This window comes from Macaca mulatta, chromosome 18 (genome assembly GCF_049350105.2).
Source record: "Macaca mulatta isolate MMU2019108-1 chromosome 18, T2T-MMU8v2.0, whole genome shotgun sequence".
Lineage (NCBI taxonomy): Eukaryota > Metazoa > Chordata > Mammalia > Primates > Cercopithecidae > Macaca > Macaca mulatta.
In genome coordinates this window covers 68680230-68705022 of record NC_133423.1, presented here as the reverse complement: position 1 = coordinate 68705022, position 24793 = coordinate 68680230, and the positions used below count along the sequence as shown (strand labels likewise).

At 42.1% G+C, this 24793-nt stretch overlaps 2 pseudogenes across 1 annotated transcript in view; one reads left to right on the top strand and one right to left on the bottom strand.

The window, feature by feature from the left end:
• The window catches only part of LOC144336427 (laminin subunit alpha-3-like), a 90272-nt pseudogene that overhangs the window by 7881 nt on the left and 57598 nt on the right, over positions 1–24793 (top strand). Inside the window, exon 2 of the transcript XR_013408227.1 lies at positions 17552–17704. The product of XR_013408227.1 is annotated as a laminin subunit alpha-3-like (transcript). The remainder of the gene's footprint in view (positions 1–17551; positions 17705–24793) is intronic.
• LOC106994446 (large ribosomal subunit protein uL23 pseudogene) lies at positions 13423–13975 on the bottom strand (annotated as a pseudogene).

The window sequence follows — 24793 nt, the reverse complement described above, 5'->3', positions numbered from 1 at the left end:
ACTAAGTACTGGGGTTTGCTACAGAGAAGGACTTCCTGTGCTAAGCGTGCCGCACCACTGAAATGATTTCTGAAGAGGAGGGTGAGGAGTTCATCTTTAGGTCAAAATCCTCTGTGTGATCTTTTAGCCCCCAACATTTGCAATTACAAGGCTTTACTTGGGAGGCCTCATGGGGGACAGCTGCCCTCCCTACACCTGACTTGATGCACAGTGAATGCATTGCAATTTTCTGGAGGGAGCTTTGGTCAAGGATGCAGGCTCTACTGGCCCAGGAGCCTCTCATACGCACATCTGCGTTCCTGACCCAGGAGCCTCTATTCTGGGGGCTCCCTTATCAGGAGCCTTGGCTGAGGTTCTTCCCAGGTGCCTCCACTGAGACTTCCTTACTAGTGCACCATACAGTTTGGGAATCCCTCATCCAAAGATCCAAAATCCCGAATGCTCCCAAATCCACAACTTTTTGAGTGCCAGCATGACATTCAAAGGAAGTGCTCATTGGAACTTCCTGGATTTGGGATTTTTGGATTTGAAATGCTTAACTGGTAAGTATAATGTAAATATTCCAATATAAAAAAAAATCTCAAATCTGAAACCTTTTTGGCCTCAAGTATTTCGGGTAAAGGATACTCAACCTGTGTCAGTTTGCTCGGGCTGCCATACCAAAGTACCACAGCCAGGGTGGCTTCAACAGCACAGTTTGATTTTCTCACAGCTCTGGAGGCTTAGAAGTCTAAGGCATGGGTATGGCTGGTTTCTTCTGAGGCCTCTCTCCTTGGCTTGTAGACGGTCACCTTCTGCCTGTGTCTTCAGGTGGTCTCCTCTCTATGCGTATGTGTCCCCATCTTCTCTTCTTATAGAGATTCCAGGCATATTGGAATAAGGCCTACCGTAATGACTTCATATTACCTTAATTATCTCTTTAAAGGCCCTGTCTCCAAATACAGTCCTATTCTTAGGTCATGGGGGTTAGGACTTCAATCTATGAATTTGTGGGAGGGGGTGGGTGTTGGGGGGAAATGGAACATTGGGGAACCAGCCTGTTTCTCTCTCTCTTTTTTTTTTTTTGAGACGGAGTCTCGCTCTGTCTCCCAGGCTGGAGTGCAGTGGTGCAATCTCTGCTTACTGCAAACTCCGCCTCCCGGGTTCGCGCCATTCTCCTGCCTCAGCCTCCCGAGTAGCTGGGACTACAGGCACCTGCCATCACGCCCAGCTAATTTTTCTACTTTTCGTAGAGACAGGGTTTTACCGTGTTAGCCAGGATGGTCTCGATCTCCTGATCGTGTGATCCGCCCGCCTCAGCCTCCCAAAGTGCTGGGATTACAGGCGTGAGCCACCACGCCCAGCCTGTCTTCTCTTTTATCTCTTGCCTGCGCTGTCACAGTAAGTTAATAGTCTGGGTTGGTGCTTCATTTGGACTCATTGTCTTAATTTACCACTTTAACAGCCGGAAGCTCAACAGAGGCTGGAAGACTGACTTTTGAGGTGATTCTTAAAGTAGATTCCAATCAACTAATAAGAACGGTGCTGCCTGGAGACTTGCATGCCCCCACACTTGTGGGTAATGTCCATTTACTTCTGTATTTAGCAAATATTTATTGGCATCTACTATGTGCCAGGTATAGGGGATGGTGATATAAGGGGCTGGAAGTATAGTTACAAGGCAGAAAAGGCCCCTGTCCTCACTGAGCTAATGTCCCATGGGGAGACTGTAGCCACTGAGTAAATATAATAATCATAGGTTGTTATTTTGCCTTAGAGAGAATAAACAGGATTCTGTGATAAAAAGAGGAGATGATGGCTGGGGTGCAGTGGCTCACACCTGTAATCCCAACAGTTTGGGAGGCTGAGGTGGGCAGATAGCTTGAGCCCAGGTGTTCAAGACCAGCTGGGGTAACATAGTGAAACCCTGTCTCTACAAAGAAAAAATACAAAAATTAGCTGGGCATCGTGGCATGTACCTATAGTCCTAGCTACTTGGGAGGTTGAGATGGGAGGATCACTTGAGCCCAGGAGGTTGAGGCTGCAGTAAACCATGACTGCATCACTACACTCCAGCCTGGGCAACAGAGAGAGAAAGAGAGAGAGAGAGAGAGAGGGAGAGAAAGAGAAAGAGAGAGAGAAAGAGAGAGAGAGAAAGAGAGAGAGAGAAGAAAGAAAGAGAGAGAAAGAAAGAAAAAAGGAAGGAAGGAGGGAAGGAAAGAAGGAAGGAAGGAAGGAAGGAAGGAAGGAAGGAAGGAAGGAAGGAAGGAAGGAAGGAAGGAAGGAAGGAAATGATGTTGGCGTAGAAACCTGAGGGTTGAGAGGAAGGCAGCCTCACAATGAGGTTGGGAGAGGGCGACCCCGGAGGCCTGAGTTCCCTGAGGCGGGAACATGCTTGCTGTGTTCCAGGAACTCAGAAAGTCACATGACTGTTGTTGTTACATGTTTTGAATGTTGTCCCTGAGTGAGATCTCTGTGGTATTTCTAGAATTTATACAGATTTCATTTTATTTTGGTATGTATTGATACCTTTTCTGGTCCTCAAAAAAATTTAAGTGAGTGATAAAACCAAAAAAGGTTGAGATGAGGGAATTGGGAATGTGGGAAAAGAAAACAGGAAACAGTGTAATTGTTTCGTAAAGGGGTTAAAACAGTAACTGAAATAGAACTGAGAGGGAAAAACCTGGTTTGAGGAATGAGTCAGGTTGGGGTCAGACTATCTCCTTGAGGAAGGTGTCTGATTCTCATAGATCAGTAGTTGATGGTTGAATGGGTAAACTACCAGGAAAGACCTATTTTCATAAATCTAGGCTAAGAGGAAGTACTTTGGGCTTGGGGTATTAATTGGGCAGCCTAGATGTGGCCTGACCCACCTAGTAAACTTGCGTTTGCTTTGGAGCAGATGACTTACATGTCATTAAAGTTGCCAAACACCCCACTGACAGTAATGTCAGAGGCATTCGAACTAAAGAAACTCCATCTTGAGTGACAGCTAGGAAAATGAGGCTGGGACGTGCTGGCCTGCATTCCCAGAAAGCTAGGTATTCCTAGCCTGGAGATGCTTACAGTGAAGGGAATAGATTGATAATGTTTACTAAACAGACCCGGACTTGGGAGTGTCCTAATATCCCGATATCTTGAGAACAAAGGCATTCCTAATTTTGCTTTAAAGATACTAATATTGATTCTTGCAAAATATAGTAATTAAGAAAATTAGTCCTTTATCACAAACCCTTGTAGCAGAGCACATCTCCCCATGATCTTTTTTTATCCTATATAAAATATTTTATTTATCCTTACCTAAAGATCCGTGATCTTTTTTTGTCCTTACCTTACCTAGGTAAGACGTGTTCCTCCTCTTACTTTCGGGAATGCCCTACTCTGTTTATGAAGTAGCTGTTCTTTCACCACTTTACTTTCTTAATAAACTTGCTTCTGTCTCGCACTGTGGACTTACCCTGAATTCTTTCTTGTGTGAGATCCAAGAACCCTCTCTTGGGGCCTGGAACGGGCCCCCTTTCCTGTAACAGTAACATGCCGACACTACACATAGGGAACAGGAAAATAGAGAGAGAAGTAGAAGGAAGAGGATTGCATGGAAACCATTGAAAAATTGGGCTGTAAGTCTTCCAGAAATAACTTCTTGAGTTCTTTCAAGAAGGAACCAGTTGGTACCAGGAGCCTAAAGTAGATGTACAGTGTCATGATTAAGAGTATGGGCTTTGGAATTAATAGAGCTGGCTTTAAATGTATTCCTTCCCAAAGAGATGACCTTGAGTGAGTTAGTTATTTAACCTTTATGAGCCTTGGTTTCATCATCTGTAAAATGGGGACACCACATGGTTATTATGAGGATTACATGAGTAAATCATAATGCATCTGGAACACAGTCAGTGTTTAATAAATGGTAACTTTTTTCTTTTCTTTTCTTTTCTTTTCTTTTTTTTTTTTTTTTTTTTGAGGCACAGTCTCACTCTGTCACCTAGGCTGGAGTGCGGTGGCACGATCTCAGCTCACTGCAGCCTCTACTCTCTGGGCTGAGGTAATCCTCCCACCTCAGCCTCCTGAGTAGCTGGAACTACAGGGGTGTGCCACCATGCCCAGCTAATTTTTGTAGTTTTTGTAGAGTTGGTGTTTTGCCATGTTGCCTAGGCTGGTCTCAAACTCCTGGGCTCAATCTGTCCTCTTGCCTCCGCCTCCGAAAGTGCTAGGATTATAGGCATGAGCCATCACGCCCAGTCGTAAGTGGTAACTCTAATTAAATATTGTTGAGAAATCTATTTTGATAAGAAAGTCAAAATAAGACATTGATAAAAGGGGTCAGATGTGATGAAGTGCAGAGATTAGGAGAATGAGGCATCGTTACCTGGGAAACCTCTTTTTAAATGGAAATAAATCATAATGAAGAAATATATTGTGACCACAAGAATAGCTCTCATTTTCTCTTTCCTCTCTAATTTGGCCATGATAAGCAAGGAAGGTGAGTACCTGAGAAGTCACTGAAACTGGTGAGATGCTGCCCAGAGATAGAAGAGCTGAGTTGGGCATGAGTGGAGCTTTCTTGCCAGAGTGGGCAAGTGGTCAGAAGTTGGGAGCTGAGAATAGGTTCTGGGGAGGCCCTGAGGAATGGAACACATGGATTTCCATTAGGGTAGAAAAAGCGAGTCTAGATTTCATTAGACTGTGCTTTCTAATAACTGAGTTTAGTGACGTAGGTATCAGTCTGCAATTACTGCATTCCTTCCTGTGGCTGGTTAAAAACTCTTGAGTAACTAAATTTCATAGTTTCTGCCATTTTAATTTATGAATCAAATCAACTAATACTGAGTGCCTACCCTGTGCCAGATACCTACCCTGTGCCAGTAGTGAGCAAAGTTGATGAAGTCCCTGCCCTCAGAGCAGTTACAATCCAATAAAGAGGATAATTTAAAAAGAAAAGGATTTGCAATTCCTGCTGAGGATGAAGAGAATCGGGTAGGGGACAGACACGGAGGTAGAGGGCAGCACTGCTTTAGATGGAGTTGCTAGGGAAGACTGCCGAAGAGAGACTTCAGAAGCATGTTCCTGGGAGAGGGAACAGCATGTGCAAAGACCCCTGAGAGCAGCCTTGGAGTGATTGAGAAACAGCGAGAGTCAGTGTGGGTCAAACGGAGTGAGTGAGGGGAAGTGCGAGGTTGTTTCAAGCACATTTGTTTTAATCCTGATCTAGTAGAAGGAATGATCTAGTAGAAGGAATGATCTAGTAGAAGGGAAGAATTGAGATGCAGTGGGGAGGGAGAGGAGAGCGTGAGAGAGAGAGAGAGAGAGAGAGAGAGAGAGAGTCAGAGTCAGAATCAGGGGAGGGGGACTTTGGAACACAGAGAGCTTCTCCATACCAGTGGTAGGCAAGTGTATGGGTACAGATGTTGTGAGGTTGGTAGATTAGGAAGATGAGAAAGTTAAGCAAATTCACGAGGTGAGGGGAAGGGGGTGGGAGTTTGAGGAGCAAGGAGAATGTGTGAAACAACTTCCAGGAGAGTGAAAGAGTAAATATAGTGAAACATTACATCAATATAGAAAAACATAGTTCTCAGTTGTCTATGGAGGGAGAAGCCTAATGGCAAGCATCTTCCTTCCTAAAGGAAGCATCTTTCTTGTTTTTTTTTAAATTTTAGAGATAGCATCTTGCTCTGTTGCCCAGGCTGGAGTGTAGTGATGTGATCATGGCTCACTGCAGCCTCAAACTCCTGGGCTCAAGGGAGCCTCAGCCTCCCAAGTAGCTGGGACTACAGGTGTGCACCACCATACCTGGCTAATATTTTGTTTCTTTTTTGTGGAGATGGGGGTGTCAATTTTTTTGCCCAGGCTGGTCTTGAACTCTTAGGCTCAAGCAATCCTCCCACCTCGGCCTCCCAAAGTGTTGAGATTACAAGTGTGAGCCACCATGCCTGGCCTAAAAATATCTTTCTTACCTGGTTGTGTCTGACTCATAGGCTGGTGGTGCCCAGCAGGGGAGATACATGTTTTCTGGCCAAGCCCAAATCTCTGTGGTGCCTAAATCTCCGAGGCACCAGCAGATTGAGATGCTACACCTCATACTGCTAGACAGTTATTCCCCCTCTTCCTTGTCTCTTGTCTTCCCTTCTTCAGCATCCCCTCTTGGGCTAATTCTCAGGTTCTATCTTGGTTCCATCACTTAGACCAATTGCTCCACCTCTTTGTGCCTCTGTTTCCTTCTCTGTAAAAGGGCCTGATGCTTGTGTCTACCTTGTAGATTTGCCATGGAAATTGAGTTAATGCGTATAAAGTGCAAGCGGCCATGTCTGGCACATGGATGTTTCCTTTTGTCATTACTACTATCAATGCAGCTACTTCAATGACTGCTGCAGCGCTGTCTATGGCTGGTGGTGCACCCATATGTGCCAGTTGTCATTGCCTCTGAGGTTCCCAGACTGCAGTGGGGAGAAGAATCCTTTGGAGTGCTTTTAAAAAATTCTGATGCCCAGCTCCCGCCAGAGATGCTGATTCTAAGTCCAGAAGGGTCTGCATTTCCAGCAAGCACTCCAGTGCTTCCAGTGGTGGTATGATCACACCACCTGGTGTCTACTTCACGGATGACATCTCATTTAATCTTCAAACCACTGCATAAGATAGGCAGTATTAACCCATTACAATAAAGAGAAAATGGAGCTCAAGGGAGGCTACATCATTCAACTAACATTCCGTAGCTGTAACTGGTAGCCATCAGGATTTGAATTTCCATCTATTCTACTCCAAAATGTAGAGTAGTTAAATGAGTTAAAAGGAATGAGTTGAAATGAGTTCAAAGGACTCCCCCACCTAGAATCTGGAGTTTTGCAGACATTTGCTTATCTGCTTCTTTTTAAAAAGGTGTGTGTGTGTGTTTTTTTTTTTTAAATACCTGGAACCAACTTTGAGTTCCTCGTTTTAGCTGTCTCTCAAATCCCTATCTCTAGGAGCCAGGCACATTAGAGATATCATCTTCTACCCCCTGGTGCCGTGAAATCTTGTGTGTGGGAGTCACAGAGCTGAGTGTTCACCACGCACTCCAGTATATTTAGGAAACATTCAGGAAATTCACAGAACACTTGCCCAAATCATCAGTGACCACACCTACATGCCTTTGTGACTCTCGAAAGGGAGAAGGCTCTGAACAAGGTCTTTGCAAAAGAGCAATCCCAAGTTAGGAAGGGAGTTCAGGATGTTCTACACGTCAGGCCTCCCGCTGGCTTGGGTTAGGGCACTGGAGACACTGTGGCCTCTGGAACCTTAGTGAGTGATGGCTAGGAGCAGAGGTTCGTAGCAATATGAAGGTGGTAATTTGTAGTGGGGCTGTTGATGGATGAGCGTTGGTTAAATGCTTATCTTGCTGGGCTTTTTGTGCCTGCCACAAGGGCGTTCATCTGAACCTCCACCAGACAGGTTTCTCTCCCCAGCTGGGTCTCTTCCCATACATCTGATAGTGGGCAGGCGTATGGAAAGTCACATAATTGTCATTCCAAGACTCTTTCACACTGTCCAAATCTAAGACAACACCTTGTGATGTCGCTCACGAGAGCAGCTGGGCCAGGAGGAAAGCGTTCCAGGCCATAAGTAACATTATCAGGCACACACGCAGTTCCTGGCCCCAGCACGACCTAGCTGTGTGGTTTGAGATGAAGCACTTCACCTCTGAGCTGTTTCTTCATCTTTAAGTTTTGAATACTTTGATATACATTTCACAGTGTTCTGGTGATTAAGCAAAGTAAAGCACAGTGTTCCTCGCTGGGCTCCCACACCCCAGTGCTAGCTTCCCCCAGCATCTTGTGGTAATGTGCAGTGGTTGAGTTACTTCTCTTCTCTCCCACTAACTTTCTTTAGGGACAGATTCAACTCTTAGTGTGTGTTTGTTTGTTTTTACCACAGTATCTGACATAGTGCTCTACACATGGTAGGTAATTTGGATGAGTTGAATAAATGAATGAATGTTCAAACAAAACCCCCCAGAAACTATGTTAGGGAGCACTGCTATAATCATCCTCTAGCTTCTTGGAAGAATATAGTATTTACATTGTGAATTCAGTTATAAAGTATTACACGTGGAAGCCTTTTTAGTTAAGAAGGATCATAAAAAGTGTTAGGAACTAGGAGAGACGACTTTTTTCCATCCTTCTGAAAAAGGGTAGGTCATTCTGTGGGCTTCTGGTTTATTCTCTGGAGACTGCCAAATTTGGAGCTCAGCTCTGCTTAGTTGTTTATAGGAACAGTCCTATCTCCTTTCTTCACAGCCCCTTCCATTACATTTTCTATTTCCCATCTGAATAGGCCAATAATATAATAGCCTTGGTGCAATTCCAAGTGTCAGTCCCTTGTTCTGTTTATCTTTCGGTGTTCTCATCTCTCTGTCTAGAATGGCATTTGGTACAGAGTAGATGATTATCATAGGTTTGTTGCATGGATGGATGAAAAATTGAACGTGGGAGTTCTCTTCTCTGTTCCTTTTCTTCTCGGACTTTTTTTTTTTTTTCCTTGAGATGCAGTCTTGCTCTGTTGCCAGGCTGGAATGCAATGGCATGATCTCGGCTCACTGCAACCTCCGCCTCCCGGGTTCAAGAGAGTCTCCTGCCTCGGCCTCCCGAGTAGCTGGGATTACAGGCGCGTGCCACCACGCCCAGCTAATTTTTGTATTTTTAGTAGAGATAGGGTTTTGCCATGTTGACCAGGCTGGTCTCGAACTCTTGACCTCGTGATCCGCCCGCCTTGGCCTCCCAAAGTGATGGAATTACAGGCGTGAGCCACCGCGCCCAGCCTTCTTCTCCGACTTCTATCAGTTTTTGTCCTGCTTTGTTTATTTATGGGTGTTTTTAAAATATCGGACATCAGGCACAGAGTTAGATTGTGGATTAGTCATAACCCTCAGTTTATGAGATATTTATATACACAAATATATATTCCATACATCTGCCCACTACCAGATGTATGGGAAGAGACCCAGCTCAGGAATATATTATCACTATACACACACACACACACACATGCACATATATATGTACACATACACACACACATATACACACACACATACACACACACATATATATGCACATATACACACACACACACACACACATATATATACACACACATACACGCACACATATATATATGCACATATACACACACACACACACACACCCCCATATATTTGAGGCAGGGTCTCACTCCATCATCCAGGCTGTAGTGCAGTGATGCAATCATGGCTCACTGCAGCCTCCACTTCCCAGGCTCAGGTAATCCTTCCACCTCAGCTTCCCAAGTAGCTGGGACTACAGGCACATGCTACCATGCCTGGCTAATTTTTGTATTTTTTTGTAGAGACAGGGTTCGCCATGTGCCCAGGCTGGCCTTGAACTCCTGAGCTCAAGCGATCCTCCCATCTTGACCTCCCAAACTGCTAGGATTATAGGCGTAAGCCACTGTGCCTGGCCTACATATGTATTTTAAATAGTAATAAGCATTCATGAACTTGCTGCCAAAACCAAACATGGAGCCTGGATAATAATTTATGTCTAAGCGTATGGTCCTCTCACCCCCTTTCCCTCTGTCTCTTACATTCTGGGGAAATAATAATCCCAAATCCTCTATTAATTAATACTTTGCTTTTCTTATATAGTTTTTATTACATCTATATGCATTTCTAAAAAGTAGGTGCTTTTTATTTTGCTTGCTCATAACTTTATAAAAATTATATCATGCTTTTTTCAGTTAATATTATATTGCTAAGATTCATCAATATTGTTTCATCCATATTGTTTCATTGTATATATTCATTTACTCATTATTGCTTATATAGTTATTAATTGTGTGAATATACCACTGTTTGTTCATCCACCCTCCTGTGGCTGAGCAATTAGGTTATTCCTAGGAATTTGCTCTTATGAACAGTGCTGCTGTGAATAGTGTTGAATATAATACCATCACATTTGTGCAAGGGTTTCCTTTTGGTTTATGAGTTTGAGAGTAGAATATCGTATCATAGGAAATGTGAATTACAACTTTAGGTGGTAATACTAAAACAGTTTCCAAAGTTTTTGTACCAATTTATACTCCTACTGTGGCTTTTCTAAATCTGGTTATCATCAAACTTTAAACTTGGGTCTACTGAATAAGTATAAAATAATATTGCATTGTGGTCTGCCTTGGTCACTAATGATGGTGATGGTGAACATTTCTTGAAATGTTTATTATGTTTATAAATGTTTATTGTGTTTATATGTGTTTCCTCTTCTGTGAAATTTCTGCTTTTGCCCATTTCCCATTGAACTATTTATGTTTTTCTTATTGATTTGTAGGATTGTTAGGAATTTGGTATGTGTTTCTGATTAGAGTTCTTTGTTGACTTTAAGTTCTTTGATCAGTTATTGATTCTTGTGTAACAAACTACCCCCAAAACTTAGTGGCTTAAAACAACAACAGTTTTGGCCAGGTGCGGTGACTCATGCCTGTAATCCCAGCACTTTGGGAGGCCGAGGTGGGCGGATCACCTGAGGTCAGGAGTTTGAGACCAGCCTGACCAACATGGAGAAACCCCGTCTCTACTAAAAATACAAAATTAGCTGGGCATGGTGGCACATACCTGTAATCCCAGCTACTCGGGAGGCCGAGGCAGGAGAATCACTTAAACCCGGGAGGCAGAGGTTGCAGTGAGCCAAGATCACATCATTGCACTCCAGCCTGGGCAACAAGAGCGAAACTCTGTCTCAAACAACAACAACAGCAACAGTTTTTTCTCTCACAATTCTGTGGGTTGACTGGGTTCAGCTGGGTGGTTCTGCTCCATGGGTTGTCAGTTGGGGTACCTCACTTAGTTGCATTCAGCTGGTGGCTAGGATGGACTGGATGGCCTAAGAAGGTCTCACTAACATGTAAGGTATCTTATTGCTCTCCCATTTGTCCTCTCCAGTTGGATATCTTGGACTTTCTCACAGAATGGTGATTTCTGGGTGGTTGGACTTCTTGCCTGGTGGCTGGCTTCTGAGAGGAAGGAAGCAGAATCTTCTAGCCCTTTTAAGGCCTAAGCTTGAATGTCCCAGAATGACACATGTGCTATAACAAAGCAAACAATTAAGTCAGTCTGGATTCAAGAGGAGAGACTAGCTTCCAGGGCAAAGAGCATCCACCTTTTGATGGGTGAAATGGCAGGCATGGAGAGAGAGAGAAGGAATTGAAGGCAATCATAATTGGAGATTGTTTATCACTTTTGCATTGTAAATATCTTCTAGTTTTAACTTTTCACTTTTTAAAGGTGTCTTTGATGAAGCAAACTTCTTTATGTATATTTTATTTATTTATTTATTTTTTTGGTAGAGATGAGGTTTCACTATGTTGTTCAGGCTGGTCACCAACTCCCTGGGCTCAAGGAAACAAAATTCTTTTTTTTGAGACAGGGTCTTACTCTGTCACCCAGGATGGAGGGCAGTGGTGTAATTTCAGCTCACCGCAAACTTCGCCTCCCAGGCTCAAGCAATTCTCGTGTCTCAGTTACAGGCGTGTGCCACCATGCCCAGCAAAAGGAAGCAAAATTCTTAATTTTAACATAGTCAGATTTATCCATCTCTTCTTTTGTAGTCAATGCTTTTTGTATCTTGGGTTAAGAAACCTTTCCTTGCTCTTAGTTCTAAAAGGTAGTCACCTTTTTTTCTACTATGAGATTTTGAAGTTTTATTTTTCACACATACGTCCTTATTTCATCTGAAGTTGAATTGCATTTGTGACTTGAGTAGAACTCTGATTTTATTATTTCCCCCTGGATCTAGAATATTCCTTCTTTTCCCAGTGGTCTGACATACCACCTATGTTATATAGTAAAGCTTCTTAAATGCATGGGCTGTCTGTTTTGTCCCATAGGTCTGTTTGTCTCATTTTGCCTTTCCTTAATTACAATAGCTTCATAATAAGCCCCGATTCCTTGAGGGGCAGGTTTCCTCCTCCCAGTCTTCTTCTTCAGCAATATCTTGATCCTTTAAAGTTTCATATAAATTTTAGAATTACCTTACTGTAATTCAAACCTTATTCAGGTTTTCACTGGCATAATATTGTCTCTATAGCTTAATTTGGGGAGAATTGATAAGTTTTTGATATTATCTTCTAGCTAACTCTCCATTTATGTAGATTTTCAAAGTTCTGTTAATACTCTTTAAAATTTTTATTTGTCAAATTTCTTTTAAGATACTTGATGTTCTCTGAGACTATTATAAATGGCATTTTCTCTTAATTAAATTTTCTAGTTGTTTGCTGCTATTCTTCAGAGATGCAATGACTTTTGTATTTTAATCTCATATCCAGCTACCTTGCTAAAAATCTCCCAGTATTTCTAAAATTCTCTTTAACAGATACATTTCGGTCTTTATTTTCTTTTTTTCTCATTTCCTTTTTTTTTTTTTCAGAGTCAAGTTCTCACCCTGTCACCCAGGCTGGAGTGCAATTGTGTGATCAGAGCTCACTATACTACAGCCTCAAGCTCCTGGGCTCAAGCAATCCATCCCAGTTTCCCAAGTAGCTGGGACTGCAGACACATACCACCATACCTGGCTAATTAAAAAAAAAAAATGTTTTTCTTGCTATGTTGCCCAGGCTGGTCTCAAACTCCTGGCCTCAAGTGATCCTCTTGCCTCAGCCTCCCAAAGTGCTGGGATTACAGGTGTAAGCCACTGTGCCTGGCTTCATTTGGAGGTTTTTTTTTTTTTTTCTTTTTTTTTTGAGACAGGGTCTTGCTCTATTGTCCAGACTGGAGTCCAGTGGTATGATCTTGGCTCACTGCAACCTCAGCCTCCTGGGCTCAATTGATCCTCCCACCTCAGCCTCCCAAGTAGCTGGGACTACAGGCATGCACCACCACACCCAGCTAATATTTTTGTATCTTTAGTAGAGACAGGGTTTCTCCATGTTGCCGAGGCTGCTCTCGAACTCCTGGGCTCAAGCAATCCACCCACCTTGGCCTCCCAAAGTGTAGGGATTACAGGCATGAGCCACTGTGCCCAGACTCATGTGGAGTTTTAATGTAAATAAATTTATCATTAAATAAATAATAACAGTTTTATTTCCTTTATTCCAAATGTTATACATCTGTTTTTTTTTTTCTCCTCCCTTTAAAAAATCCTTCTTGTTCTTGTCTCTTGACCATTTTTTACTTTCAATTCTTGTGGAAAACATCAGGTTGAGTCAGAAATAGCAGAGACTTATAAATACATAAGCCCTTTTATTTTGCGTATACCCATGAAGTAGTAAAGTTGGTATAAGTGTCTGTTGGAAGATATGGCTACAGAAAAAATAAAGTGGCCTGTCCCAGTGATACTCACGGGAAGGAAAGATCCTCCTCAATGATCTTCCATCTGAGAAGTCCCATGGATTCTTTTCTCTTCTGCTCCATAAGTTTGATTGTCTTTTCTTTTCTTTTCCTTTCGTTTCCTTTTTACTTTTCTTTTCCTTTCTTTCTTTCTTTTTTTTTCTGGTGAATTAGCCAGCCAGACTCAGTTTAGATGATCCCAATTTTGTTAGCAACATCCAAAGCATTGTAATCAGGAGCCAGTCGAACATATGCCTTCTTCTCTCCATCAGGCCTAATCAGGGTGTTGACTTTGGCCACATCAATGTCATAGAGCTTCTTCATAGCCTGTTTGATTTGGTGTTTGTTGGCTTTAACATCCACAGTGAACACAAGTGTGTTGCTGTCTTCTATCTTCTTCATGGTGGACTCAGTTGTCAGCAGAAACCTGATGATAGCATAGTGGTCAAGCTTGTTCTCCTTGGGGCATTCTGCTGAGAATATTTGGGCTGCCTCTGGAGTCCCCGCGCCATGGGCTGCCGGAAGGTGGGTGATGTGAGGATCTTCTTTTTTTGTGTGGCTGTGGACACCTTTCAACACTGCCTTCTTGGCCTTCAAAGCCTTCGTTTTGGCTTCAGCTTTAGGACGAACAGGAGCTTCCTTCTTCGCCTTCGGTGCCATCTTGTGAAAAGGCCTCAAGTTTGATTTTCAAAAGTATTGTCAGGTATTGCACTTTTAAAAAGCTCCACGAGGCTGTCTTCTCTCAAAACCCTGTTGCTTGGTGCCAAGGCTTTACTTGCAGGGTTAGTCATAACCTTGGCCTCCCTGAGAAAGTTCTTCAACCACAAGTCTACTTATCTAGGTAGCATTTCCACACAGACTTAATTCTCCATGAAGACCTCAAGAAAAATGATTGAGAAGGCCGGATAGAGTTTTAACACTTAAGAAAATCATTCTTCTGATTTTTTTTTTTCACTTCTAGATCCACAGTCTGATTTCCTTTAGGGCACTACTAAATTCTTTTTGATTCTTCATGTAGGTTGATTTGCAGTAAATATGACATTGAGATGTAGGGTAAAAATTACTGAAACTTCAGGAGTAAAACAAATGAAAGAAAAGAGAAGGAATATTTTAATAAAACTATTTGAATAAAAATCTTTCACCCTAGAGTAACTTAAAGAAGCCAAACTTTCTAGTTATTAATTTTATAATATATTATTACATTTTTAGAATAAATTTTTCTCTCTTTTTAAAGTCAATGTTTACACTGACCTTTTTATTTTTCAAACAGAAGGTATATGTTACACTTTTGCTTGTTAATGTTTTACTTAAGCTTGTGGATTCTTTGTTAGAAATTATTTTATATGGCAAAAAATTTAACATCTAAACTTGGCTAATACAAAGTTAATCCGAAAAACTGTCATCTAGGGCATTACTGGTTTGACAAGTTGTTTTTGTAGATTCCTTGCTGTCTGTCAAGGTTTTGTCCAATAGTCTTTAGAAATAAACAGAAAGTTTGACTCATTTTTATTACCTGGGCAAAGCTCGCTCCTTAGAATTTACCTTTAACTTATGTATCTATTATATCAGTCAGTCTTCCAAATGTCAGTGTTGACACTAGCCTGTATAATTGTGATGCTGTCTTGCCTATACACTTATTTTTAAAATATGTGCTTTCAAATAATTTATTGCTCAGACTCAAAATATATATTTGATATATGTAGTTTTAGTGCCTACTAATTGTGAGATCAAGGGCTAATGTGAGTGCTAAAGCTCCTGAGCCTGTGTTCTTTCCCAGTCTGCTGAATGACATGGACAGGAGCTGCAGAAGGACTGGTATATCTGCGAAAGGCTAAGATGATTCTTAATGAAAGAGGCCTTCAGGCCATTGTGAAGGCTACCATTTAAAACAAATTACAGGAAATAATGTATGTTAGTGATTATGCACCGATGTGTAATAAACCAGAGTTGTAGCTGTTAGAGAGTTACAGGGTAGTGTTCACTCGTTATCCCTGGACCCTGGACTTAGGTCTGGGTTCTACCATTGACCAGTGGTATGGTTCTTGGGAAAATTACTTAACATTCCCCTCTCTTTCCTCATCTGTAAAATAGAGGTGGTAATAATAATCTTAGTATGAAAATGTAAACTGGGTGGTGCTCAGTGCATAATAGGAGATCTACAAATGTTCATCTTAATTATTATTATTATTGTGAAATTGAGAACCACTCTAACAATCTAGAAAGCACCTTCTGCATTCCTCACGTCTGTAATGTAGAGATGGAGATAAATGTAAATCATAAGCTTTCTCATTTTGGGGAGAGATTTTGCTTCTAGCCAGATGTAAATCTTCTAAACTTTGAGGAATAATAATTAAATTTCCTCATCATATAACTAAATGTTCTGGTAAAATGTTCTTAAGGGAGAAATAAAGATCATACTAATAGTAAATGTTTAGATGTCCTAGCTTAAAACTTATTCATGGCTGGGCACGGTGGCTCATGCCTGTAATCCCAGCACTTTGGGAGGCTGAGGCGGGCAGATCACCTGAGGTCAGGAGTTCGAGACCAGCCTGGCCACCATAGAGAAACCCTGTCTCTAATAAAAGTACAAAATTAGTTGGGCGTGGTGGCACATGCCTGTAATCCTAGCTACTCGGGAGGCTGAGGCAGGAGAATCACTTGAACCTGGGAGGCGGAGGTTGTAGTGAGCAGAGATCATGCCATTGCACTCTAGCCTGGGCAACAAGAGTGAAACTTCGTCTCAAAAAAAAAAAAAAGTTATTTATTAAGCACCTTCTTATGACAATGCATTTTATAGAAAGAACCAACATTTTTGAGAAATGGCTGATGGAATTATTCCTTGGTTGAGTTTCTAGTGGGCGCAAGGCAGTGTGTTGTGCTGAAGTGATAGAGGGAAGAGTGGGAAACACATGGCCTCTGACCTCAGGAAGTAGCGGGGCCATATACACTCAAGGCACTGCTTCCGAGTTATAGAAATATTTTTGTATAATGTGGAAAGATAAAGATCTACACAGATACCTCACCACGCATGAAAGAACCATGAGTTGCGTACTAGATGAAAACATGTGGTCACACCTTTGGTTACATACCAGCATCAAATTTCTCTCTGAACACTTAAGAATTAACTTCTAAGATGCTGGCTAGGGGCAGAGCTACCTCTTTGTCACAGCACATTCCTTGAGAGGCTGTGGGTATAAGTTTGCCTCTTTGTCCCCCTCCTATGTGATGGTTATACTCTAAGGGCATTTAGTTTGGGAGCTGATAGTTCAGTATGTGAAGTCCATCCCTGGGGAAGCATGATCCTCTGACCCACTTAAAATACATTCGACATAGAAGAAAGGCCTATGTTCAGGTTTTAGATGGTAAATGGCTGCAAAATTATGCAAAAACCAAAACAAAACAAAAACCAGGATCAAAAGAATCTTTCTAGCAAGAAAAAGAGTAATTCAATAAGGAGTTAGAGATTGTAATACCAAACAGATTATCACTGCAGGTAAAAATGGATCCCCATCTACTGACTGAATTAATTACTGACTTCTCAGTGCTGGTATTCACAGCCAGCCGCATCTCTCCGTGTACCTGGCAAGCCTTGTCTCTCGACACTTAGGTCAAACCGGACCAGCCGGCCCCTGTGCCTTTGCTCATGCTGGTTCCTCTACCTGCAACACGTTCCCTGTTTGCACTCACTGCCACTTAGTAAAGTCCTGTCTGTCCTCCCAGGCACTGGACATGCCCTGTCTTCCACCATGGAATATCTACTGCCACTGGCCGCAGCCGTCTGCTCTGTGGAGGCACTTGCTGTGCACCCCTTCCCTGATGGTTGTTCGGATCCTCGATGCCCCGCTGGGACTGTGGGGAGGGATCTTTTTTGTACCCCAGTGCTGCAGACAGAATTGCACAGAGGATGACTTAAAGAGTGAAGTGGATTTGTTGAAGTGAAAACCTCTTTTCATCCCAAATACAACAGGCTCTTCTTGAAGTGTTGTATGAAACAAAAACATAGCTGTAAAGATGGAAGATAAATAGACCCCATATCCTAAAAACACCATAAACAGAGACATAAATTGGCGATAAGGTTTAAGATAAAGAAAAAGAGAAAGCCTTACTGCTACTTCAGAATACATTCCAGTGAATTTTAACAGCTGACATCTCCAAGTTGTATAAGATAGTCTTTCTTTGGTTCCCTCTATTTGCTATATGGATAAGAAAAAATTACTTGAAAGTTAAAAAAAAATCTTTTTTTTTCAGGGCCAGTTCTGTGACTATTGCAATTCTGAGGACCCCAGGAAAGCGCATCCTGTCACCAATGCTATTGATGGATCTGAACGTTGGTGGCAAAGTCCTCCCCTGTCCTCAGGCACACAGTACAACAGAGTCAACCTCACCTTGGATCTGGGGCAGGTGAGCTACACTTTCAATTGGAATGGGAACATGAGCTTAGATCACTGTTTCTATGGGGATTTCTGATATAATAATTATTGTAAAAAGCAAACTTCAGTTTTAATCCCCTAATCATTGTTAAACCTGTTAGATTAATATTTGCTTCCCTTAAAACCCAGAACAGGCCAGGTACAGTGGCTCACGCCTGTAATCCCAGCACTTTGGGAGGCCGAGGTGGGTGGATCACTTGAGGTCCGGAGTTTGAGACCAGCCTGACCAACATGGTGAAACCTCATCTCTACTAAAAATACAAAAATTAACCAGGTGTGGTGGCAGATGCCTGTAATCCCAGCAACTTGGGAGGCTGAGGCAGGAGAATCGCTTGAACCTGGGAGGCGGAGGTTGCAGTGAGCCAAGATTGCACCATTGCACTCCAGCCTGGGCAACAGAGTGAGACTCCATCTCAAAACAAAAACAAAAACAAAACCTGGAACAGTGCCTGGCAGCATGCAGATAGATCCCCATCCCTGTCTATCAAATGAGTTTAAAAAATAGTTGTAAATAGTTTCATTGGCAAAGATATTTTTATTATTATTTTTAATTGTGGTAAAAGAGACACAACATAAAATCTGTCATCCTAACCATTTTTAAGTATATGGTTCAGTGGCACTGTGTACATTGACATCATTGCGCAACCATCGCCGTCATCCATCTCCAGTACCCTTTTCATCTTGCAATACTGAAACTCTGTACCCATTAAACAGCAACTCCCCATTCCCCTTTTTCCTGCTGCTCGCAGCCAACATTCTACTTCTCTTACTGTGAATTGACAACTCTAGGAAGCTCATATAAGTGGAATCACATAGTATTTGTCTTTTTGTGACTGGCTTCTTTAACTTGGCATGATGTTTTTAAGGTCTTGAAAACATCAGGGTAAGTGAAAGAAGCTAGGCATAAAAGGCTATCTTATATGAGTCCCTTTATATGCAATGTCCTGATAGGCAAATCTATAGAGAGAAAAGTAGCTTAGTGGCTGCCTAGGGCTAGGGGTTTTGGAGGAAATTGGGGAGTGACTACTAATAGGTATGTTTTTGGAGAGAGGGTGATGAAAATGTTCTAAAATAGATTGTGATGATGGTTGGACAACTCTGTGAATATGCCAAAGACCATTGGCATGTACACTTTATATGGGTGAACTGTATGGTATGTGAATTGTATCTCAATAAAACTGTTAAGAAAAAAAAGGATTCATGGAAAGAGAGTGTTTCAAGTAAAAAAAAAAAAAAAAAGGAGGGAGAAATTAACTGTGTCAAATACCGTTGATAAGCCAAATAACAAAAGATGGATAACTGACCAGTAAATGACTATTGGATTTGCCAGTGTGGAGATCATTGGTGACTTTGATAAGACAGAATTGAAAAGTTAACTGTAGGGAAATCAAGAGAGAATGTGAGAGGAATTGAAGCATCTAATACAGAAATCAATTTTAAGAGTTCTGCTCAATGGGGCAAAAAGAAATGCGGGAGAATCATTGAAAAGCCAGGTAAAGAGAAAATTTATTTGTTTATGATAGAGACAGCAACATGCTTGTGTGCTTGTGTGCAGATGGTAACGTAAACAGGAGGAAGAAGACTGCTGCTATTATTACCTGAGTTTGTTATGTCAATACTAATACTAAAACTAATGCTAATACTAATGTTAATGTTTATACTCTTCTTTTTGCTGGGAAGAGTTAAGCATAGAGTACAGTTCATATAAAAATACTACTTGAAAGAAATAAAAAGGTAAATGCATCCCATAGTATACAAATGGAATGATACTGAGATTTCTTAGAATGTGTTCTTTTCATTTTGATTGGGCAGTTCTGTGACAGAAGGGCTTTCAACCTCTTTAGTTCATGTGTTGTGCTAAATTAGACCTCTCCTGAGAATATTTTCACCATTAATTTGTATCTGCAGGAATTCACAGAGAGCCTTCATGATTCAAAAGACTCTAAAAGCCTCCTTTCAACTATAAGTTAGTCTTATCCCTCTGATACCTAACCTCTAGCGTTCATTCAGTAGCTTCTGACAATACTAACCAAGAATTACCTACCATATCACTTCTTTTTTTTTTAATTTTTTTTTTTAGACAGGGTCTCACTCTATTGCTCAGGCTGAAGTGCAGTGGGCAAACTCGGCTCACTGCAACCTCTGCCTCCCAGGCTCAAGTGATTCTGGTGCGTCATCCGCCCAGGTAGCTGGGACTACAGGCATGTGCCACCATGCCTGGCTAACTTTTTGTATTTTAAGTAGAGACAGGGTTTCACCATGTTGCCCAGGCTGGTCTTGAATTACTGAGCTCAGGCAATCTGCCCACCTCCGCCTCCCAAAGTACTAAGATTACAGGCATGAGCCACCATGACCTGCCTATATCACTTATTTAACTGAGGGTTTTTGTAGTTAACAGGGAATTTTAATCCATCAAAATGACCCATACTGAACTTGCCCATATCTGCTGGATTGTTCTTTTTTCTTTAAAACTCTTTTTTAAACCTACTTTAAAAGCCCCCTTTTGAGGTACTGAAAAATTCCCTAATTAAGAGAATTAAGAAAACATCAACATAGGAACAGTTCAGTACTTTGCTGGTTGCTGACAAACTTGAGTCATGGTATGCATATTCATGAGGCCTGTGTCCACCCACCTGCTCTGCGAGCCAGCTGAGAGTGTGGGTTCTGGAGTCAGCCTGGCTCAGTTTGTCCTGATTGCTCTGCTCACTTGCTGTGTGGCTTTAACAAATATATTTATCTGCTCCCTGCCTCAGTTTCCTCATTTATAAAATGAGATAACTGTGCATACCTCATAAGATTATTATAAGTTCTCAATGAGTTAATTGCTTCATTTAAAACTTCTTTAGAGCAGTCTAAAGACTGCTCTAAAGTTTTTTTTATTTAATAAAGTGAACTTATTTAATAAAATAAAGTGAACTTTAATAAACTCTCATTAAAAAGAACAGACTGATCACATTTGTGCCTCTAGAAAACACTACCTATAATGCTGAAGAAAATACTCTAAGAAAGTCTAGGAGCAGGAAAAGCATGATCAGTTCTGTCAGACTGAAGATATTTCTTTCCTCTTCTGTGTCGGAGCGTGACATGTTTTAACAAGCATGTTGTGTCTTGTAAGATTCCTATTTTTTGCCCCATTGGTAAGATCTGTGTTTTCTTCCTTTGGCTGGAATTAACCATAAGAATGTCGGCCGGGCGCGGTGGCTCAAGCCTGTAATCCCAGCACTTTGGGAGGCCGAGACGGGCGGATCACGAGGTCAGGAGATCGAGACCATCCTGGCTAACACAGTGAAACCCCATCTCTACTAAAAAAATACAAAAAACTAGCCGGGCGAGGTGGCGGGCGCCTGTAGTCCCAGCTACTTGGGAGGCTGAGACAGGAGAATGGCGTAGACCCGGGAGGCGGAGCTTGCAGTGAGCTGAGATCCGGCCACTGCACTCCAGCCTGGGCAACAGAGCGAGACTCTGTCTCCAAAAAAAAAAAAAAAAAAAAAAAAAGAATGTCACTGAGAGGTTAGATTTCATAATTTAATAGTAACATTAAGACCTTAGAGGGAGAAAAGTGGGAATTGTGATGCATGGTTGAGAAATAAAATACAGATCATAAATTTGTTACTACAAAATCACTTCTTTTCACCTGCTAAGAACTGAAATTTGATTCTGATGTGCTGTCGTCAATTTGACAGCTTGTGCTGTTGTGAGGATCTTATTTTCTTTTAGACTAGTTGGTGTTTTTCATTTTTATTTTTTTGGCCAACAAGTTTGACAAATGAAAACATTACCTTCTGGACTTGATCTTTTTTTATTTTATTTTATTTTTTGAGACAGAGTCTCGCTCTGGAGTGCAGTGGTGTGATATCGGCTCACTGCAACCTCCGTCTCCTGGGTTCAAGTGATTGCCTTACCTCAGCCTCCCAAATAGCTGGGATTACAGGTGCCCACAACCATGCCTGGCTATTTTTTTTTTTTTTTAGTAGAGATGGGGTTTCACCATGTTGACCAGGCTGGCCTCGAACTCCCGACCTCAGATGATCCGCCCACCTCAGCCTCCCAAATTGCTGGGATTATAGGCATGAGTCACCGTGCCCGGCCCCCGGACTTGATCTTAAAGGACAGTTTCCCCTTAAAAGGTGGTAAATGTAGGACAGTTCTGTGATTTACTAGAGGCATCATACTTTCTGGGGTTGTTCAAGTTCATTTAATTATACATTATGCAGTAGTTTCAGGCTATAGAATGAGAACACGATCTCTTTCAGGAAGCTTTCGTATCATCTGGCCAGATATAATGAGTTCAGTTTTACTGAAGCATGTGGATGTCCAATTTTTAAAAGAAGAATCTTTGGAATCTAGGAACCTTTGTTCTTCCTGGACTCCTGGTGGGGCATGGGCTTTGGAGATCTCTCCCGTGAGATCGGAAGGTGTAGTGATGGTTTCTACATACACACCCTGGACTTCCTCCAGAATCCAAACACCAGATTTCTACTCTACGGGCTCCCTATGTTCGCCCTCCTGCTCCCTCCCCGGGGTGAGGTATAGGGAAAAACACAAGGAGGTGGGTGTGGAGGGGGTTCCTGTGGTCCGTGACTTCAGCCCCCACAGAGCAAGCCTGACTCATTGTGTTCCAGGGAACAACAACACAATTATCTGGAGAAGAATTTTGAGGCTTGTATGCAATGTGTAATGTTCCCAAGAGTATAAATTTGTTATTTTAACCTGTTAGTAGTAAAAATAAACAAAGACAATCACTCACCCCCAACACCAAGCCCTGAAAAGGACTGAGTGTTGGCTTCAGAGGATGGAGGTGTGAGGAGAGAAGGTGACGCTGCCCCTGCTCTACAGGGCTGCAGGGGAGTGAGGCCTGGAGACAGCAGATGTGGCTACAGGAACAGAGCTGCAGAGATGGTCCTTTGGACCTTGTAGAGGCAAGGGCTGTGATGCCCATGGCTCCCTGGTCCCCCTGAGTGGCAGCCTGGAGGGACAGTTCCCACACCTGTTCCCTTGTCCCATCTCAAGGGCCTGCATCTGACTCTGCTTCCTGTCTGAAGGCTCTTTCTGGAGCCACAGGAGCTTCTAAAAGGTGTGTCTAGAGCAGCCTGCAAGCCCAGCACTTAATACCCCAAGCGGCAATCCTCATTCCAAGAGGGATAGGAGTTGGTGGGAAAATACCGCATTTCCCTGCCTATCAATGGGCCAGTTCTAAAGTGCCTTCTACATAATTCCTCAGAGTGTCCCTGGTAGAATGGAGCCTCTGTTGGGTTGCCTCTGGTGGCAACCCACCCATTAACACATTGATTTTTGGCTTTTCTTGCTCCCTTATGTTCCTCTTTCCCCAGTTTGTGCTTCTTGAGGTCAACTCTTAAATAAACTACCTCTACTCAAGTCTTTGCCTCAGGGCTTTAGAGAGGGCCCAAACTAAGACAGAAGAAAGAGAATCCAGATGGACATAGTAGTTCATACCTGCAGCCCCAACCACTCAGGAGGCTGAGACACGAGGATCACTTGAGCCCAGGAGTTTAAATCCAGCCTGGGCAACTCAGTGAGACCCCATCTCTAAATAAATAAATAAACAAATAAGGAAAGCAAGCCTAGATTGAGACCCTGAAGCCCCCTGCAGATGTTAACACAGGCAAATACTATGAAAATGTTATTTAAAATGCAAAAAATAGAAAACTCAGAAATTGTTTCTAAAGCTCCAAGGTTAAGTATAATAGGGGAAACTACATTATAAACTTTAAGGAAAAATATTAATGGGTCACAGGAAAAATGCCCCATTACTCTACCTTTCTCATTTTTCATGAATTCATCACAGACAGTGAACTCCCCAGGGGCCAGATGCAAATACAGGATCCAATCATCTGAGAGTGAATTCAGTATGTAGTTGCCTTCTAGAATCTTTTTTTTTTTTTTTTTTCTGATTCCCTTCAACTTTTGTGAGGCTTTGGTGGATGAATCCAAAAACATTCTTTGTAGCTGACTCAGATGTGGAGGGAGGCCTGGGCTAGTTTCTGTTACTTTTTGGGCTTGAGGACTTTGGAGATTAACTTGGCTCTACAGATGGTTGGCTGGTGAGGTCACTAAGGACGGTGACTCAGCGGGGTCCCTGGGTGGACACAGCCCAATCCAGAAGGTGGATGGCTCTTGGTTTTGCCTCAGTCTTTCTGGATTCCTGAGGGATTGTATAGACTATAAGCTTCAGGAGGCCAGACACTATGTCTTCTTTTGTTCACTGTGTTCCGTTCACTACAAGATGTTTTGCTCCCAACATCTTGCACAGTGTTTAGCATACAATAGTTGTTTAATAAATATTTGCTGAGTTAATGTAGAATGAGCCAAGGATGATTCAGCATCAGCCTGAACTTTCCCAGGGTATAGTAGTATTGGAAACATATCGCTGTGAGACCAAATCTCTGGGTGAGGGTGGAAGAGTTTTAGTTCTGTAATTAATTACAGTTGGTTCCATTTATGACAATTGAGTCGCTCTGCAACATTTTAAGAGTATTTTAGAGCTATAACAAAATTAGAAAATACAGAAGATTATATTTAGAACAATTTTGCTATTAATAAATTTTTTTTTTTTGAGATGGAGTCTCACTCTGTCACCGGGCTGGAGTGCAGTGGCGCGATGTCGGCTCACTGCACCCTCTGCCTCCTGGGTTCAAGTGATTCTCCTGCCTCAGCCTCCCAAGTAGCTGGGACTACAGGCACGTACCACCACACCCAGCTAGTTTTCTTGTATTTTTAGTAGAGACAGGGTTTCACCATGTTGACCAGGATGGTCTCAATTTCTTGACCTCGTGATCCACCCGCCTCGGCCTCCCAAAATGTTGGGATTGCAGGTGTGAGCCAATAAATGTGTTACTAATGAACATCATCATGACGCACAGCCCTTGAAGTCAAACAATTCATTAGTGGGTAGAAAAACAGGTGCCAATAAAATCCTCTGGGCTACTAGGGATGCAATATCATCCTTTATGGCTTTATGGTCCTTTAGTAACTTCAAAGTGTTAATTTGCCTTTGAAGTAATTTATACATTAGGAAGAATCTGGAAATCGGGTGTTTTCT